Source organism: Macrobrachium rosenbergii, chromosome 44 (genome assembly GCF_040412425.1).
Source record: "Macrobrachium rosenbergii isolate ZJJX-2024 chromosome 44, ASM4041242v1, whole genome shotgun sequence".
Classification (NCBI taxonomy): domain Eukaryota; kingdom Metazoa; phylum Arthropoda; class Malacostraca; order Decapoda; family Palaemonidae; genus Macrobrachium; species Macrobrachium rosenbergii.
In genome coordinates, this window is record NC_089784.1 from 44,325,950 (window position 1) to 44,330,534 (window position 4,585).

The window sequence follows — 4,585 nt, forward strand, 5'->3', positions numbered from 1 at the left end:
TATATATATATATATATATATATATATATATATATATATATATATATATATATATATATATATATATATATATATATATATATAGAAAATTTCTCGAGAGGGTAGAAAGAAATAGCATATCGACGGTTCCAATTATACTGAAAACTTTGACACCGTTCTTATTCACTATGTAACCACTAACCAATGTGTCCTGCAGGTAACAATTAGGAAAGATTGAAAAGGGATGAAAACGAGGAGGAGGGGTTAATAGGAAGATAAAAGCGATTTGTGATGATAGCTTAGTTTCTGGAGACATGATATCCTTAATTCTTAGTGTTATATCTGCAATGAAATATAAAGGAAGAAGAAAAATGACATCAGAGATATTTTAAAGCAGTCCAGACTTTTTTTTTTTTTTTATTTGAGCCTTCATTCCCAAAGGCTCGACATCTGCTACTCAACAGAAAATGCTTTCAATCCCTTATCTCTTCGTTAATTGCTTGAGAACAGCTTGATCATTTAATAAGGTTTCAATTTTATTTGCAGTTTTATCTTGTAATTTAAAATAAAAAAAAAAAAAAAAAACATTTTCTTAGAGTATAGAGCTGGATAACAGAATAAAGTGAACAAGCACCGGAGGCTTACGACAGTCAACGAATCAAGCAAAATGAAATGAAACACCTCTTTTTATAACTCAAGCTGTCAGGAAATTACCATTTATATAAAAACAAAATAAACAGCTAAAAAGAACGCTAGGACACAGAATTGCTGTCGCATTCGACGGAAACGGGATAAAGCAATAAAAAAAAAAAAAACTCAAAACATGCTTTAATCAAAGTGCACTAAAAAGTAAAAAAATATTTTTTTTAGACACTCACGATTTTTTAACAATTAATCATTCCTACAAAAACAAAAGCGCGGACCGCAATCATGGAAAGAAATGCTACAAGAAAAAAAAAAAATGTCTTTTTCTTGTGGCATTTCTCTCCATGTTTGGGGCCACGCCTCTATTTTTGTAGACATGATTAATTGTAAAAAAAAATCCTGGTGTCTTCAAAATGATTCTTTTTCTTTGTAGTGCATTCTAATGAAGGCATGTTTAAAATTTTTCTTTTATACTTTTTATTTTAGACAGAAATTGAAACCGATTTGATTATAATTAACGAAATTCATATACTTTTACGGAGGAGGAGGAGGGAAGGGGGAAGGAAGGGAAAGGGGAGTGAGAAGGTGAGGGAAGGTGAAATGGGAGGGTAGGGGTAGGGTGAAGGGGAAGAGGAGGGGAAGGGGAAGGGGGATAGAAGAGGAAGAGGAGGGGAGGGGAAGGGGGGAAGAGGAAGAGGAGGGAAGTGGAGAGGATGGAAGAGGAAAGAGGGGGAGGGGGAAGGGAGGAAAAATGGGAAGGTGGAGGGGAAAGAAGGGGGTGGAGGAGGAAGTGGTAGGGAGGAAACAGGAGGGGAAAGTGAAGTGAAGGGGAAGGGATGGGGAAGGTGGCGGGGAGGTGAGGGAAAGTGGGAGGGGATATGGAAGGAAGGGGAAGTGGAGGGGATGGAAAAGGAAGGGGAGGGCAGAACAGCTAAATTAACACTAGATTGTGTGCTCCGGAAGGGGAAGGGGGAGGACACAGCTAAATTAACACTTGACTGTGTGCTTTGGAAGGGGAGGTGGGTGGAAGAGGGAAAATGAGGAGGGGTACACAGCTAAATTAACTTTCGATCGCATGCTCCGGAAGGGGGAGGGTGAGAGGATGGGAAAAGTGATGGAAGAGGGTAGAGGAGAGGGAGGAAATGGGAGGGGAAGTGGGAGGAGGGGGAAAAGGGAGGGGGGACAGGAAGGGGATGGAAGAGGGAAGGGGAGGGGGAGGGAGGGTGAGGGGGAGGACACAGCTAAATTAACACTTGATCGTATGTTTGCGAAGGAGGAGGGAGAGGGGAGGGGGATGGAAAAGGAAAGGGGAAGGAGAGGACACAGCTAAATTGACACTTGATCTATGCTCCGGAAGGGAGAGGTGAAGGGTAAGGGGAGGGGAGGGGAAGGGGGAGGGGGATGGAAGAGAAAAGATGAAGAGGGAGGGAAGAGGGAGGAGAGAAGGGCAGGGGATGACACAGCTAAATTAACACTTGATTGTGTGCTGGGGAGGGGGATGGGGAGAATAGGAGGATGTTAGAAGGAAGGGGGAGAGGTTATATAGAAATTACATTCTACCGAGTCAGTTGTGAAAATCCAAGGAGTTTCATACAAATCCTGAGATACCAGGAAAGGTTACTGTAGGGTCACTAGAGGTCACTGATGACCTACTGATCATGTAAGGTTGTACTGTCACTGGGATTGAGTAACCATGCAAAATTGCAAGTCAATCGGACGAAGGGAAGAGGTCAAAAAATTGAGTTACAAGATTTTACCCAAACAGAGATGCAGAGGTCCACTTAAGTAAGGGACCGAAAAAGGAATATAATGATTCTAGATCGTTAATTTTGGTTAGGTTGAGAAGGAAGACCAAAACATTGGAAGGAGAGGAACAACAAGAACGTAGGAGAAAGCAAATGGAGACAACGAGAAAAAAAACATAATTTTCAAAATCACTTATAATTTTGATTTCAATATTCTCTCTAATACACTTAGCAGGAGAAGGGTCAAAGCATATAAAAAGACAGAAATATTTGTCAAAAACAGAGTGCAAAGAGAACGATAACAAAGAGAAAAGGAAACGTGTTTAAAACGGCAACATCCTGATTCCCCAAGACCGCGCTAAACTGTCTGCAGCAATCCTTTGGAATCGGCTGCGTAAAGATTCGTTTGCTATGCGACAAACAATTGCTTCTCAGTCTCTCTTCTCTCAGGGCTAAAGTTCACTTTGATCTGTCTCCAAGAATTTACAACCTATCTGTGTTTTATTCTCATAAGTTTATTTACTCTCTCTCTCTCTCTCTCTCTCTCTCTCTCTCTCTCTCTCTCTCTCTCTCTCTTTTATATAGAATGAGACGGCGATTTTCCATTCTCTTTACAGGAGGAGGACTGATAGAAAATGGTATGCTGTACTTATTTCAACCAACAACGGGTCCTGTTCTTATTTTGCGTATCTATTCGAAATTTTCTGCAGCTCTTTTTTCACCATTGTTGTTTTTTGAATTTTGTTTTCATCTGACTTCCACTTTGCTTAGAAGATCAACCGTTTTTATTTTTCTCGTCAACGTTTTGGATCATTTTCCACTTTGTTGTTCTTAAGTATTTGAGTTTTGGCTTCCATTTTTCTTCCCCACTTCTTTTGTTTTTACCTTTGAGACCCACTGCCGTCCACATTCTTTATTTTCATTTGGACATGTTCTGTTACTCCAGCCATTATAGGCCGTTCCGTAATACACACACACACACACACACACACACACACAGGGTGGGGGAAAGATAGTAATTACGGGTAGTTAAAATACCGTACAACAAACAAAGAATCTCCGTCCCTACATAACAAGCAACATGCAACCAACCGTCCGCACAACCTCAAGTACCTAAGTGGCTTTGATAAAAAGATTCTCTGTCGCATTTAAATCACGCTTTTAATCCGAAAACAAGAGAAGCGAGAGAAGAAGAGAATGAAAATGATGGGAACAGGGGTGGCTGATCAACTTCAATTCCCGATGTGTTGACTTGTCAGTCTTGATCACGATTTTCTTTTGATATACCCTATACAGTATGCTTATCGGGAGAGGTGAGAAAACGAAAAAAAAAAAAAAAAAACACACACAAAACGATAGCAAAGAAAGAGAAGGATAACAATGATCATGAGCAATAGATGTAAATGTTATACATAGGTGGCAGGATTTTTTTTTTAATCCTGGGATCCATTCTAACTGTAATTCTTTTGCAAAAAACGAATACCTCTGAGTCGCCTCCTCTCCAATGGCTTCGGCACTCTTTGATCTCTTTAAAGAACGCAACATTTATAAGATGAACATATTTTCCCCTTATTTTGACTTCAGAATGGAAAGTAAATTTATCTTTTCCTCTTCTTGAAAGGAGAACTGCAAAGTTATTTGACTGATTGAGATATTATTGTAAGATTTTTTTTTATATTTCCTTACTAAAAATAAAAACAAATAACCTTTTTTATGCCCTGTTGCTATAAAATTTCTTTAGAATATTGTTGTCTACCGTGTCAAAATATTGCTTCCTTTATCTTTTTTTTATTTCTATTTGCACTATTTCATTTCTATTTTTGTCTACACTCTAATTCTCTCAGTTGTAGCCTCCCTTTTTCAGGTTATTTCTCATATTGTTCATGGGCCCCTGCCCGAATCTTCTGTTCCTCGCTTTCGAAATTTTATGTTCTTTGTCTCTCCGCTTCTGTCACTGGTTTATGTCATCAGTTCCCCTACCCTACGAATTTCTTTACCACGCTGTGATAAGATATATCCCCAGGGATTTCTTTCATCAGGTTAAGCCATTGGAAATTTAATAGAAAAGAAAGAGAAGAGTTGCTATTTCTTTTCGGATAAGCTACCATAGATCTATTCAACACGAATAAGTCTTTGAAGAATACGAGCATATTTCTTTGAGCATAACGTCTGGACATTATCAAGGAATAAAATTATCTGAAAAAGACATCCAAGTA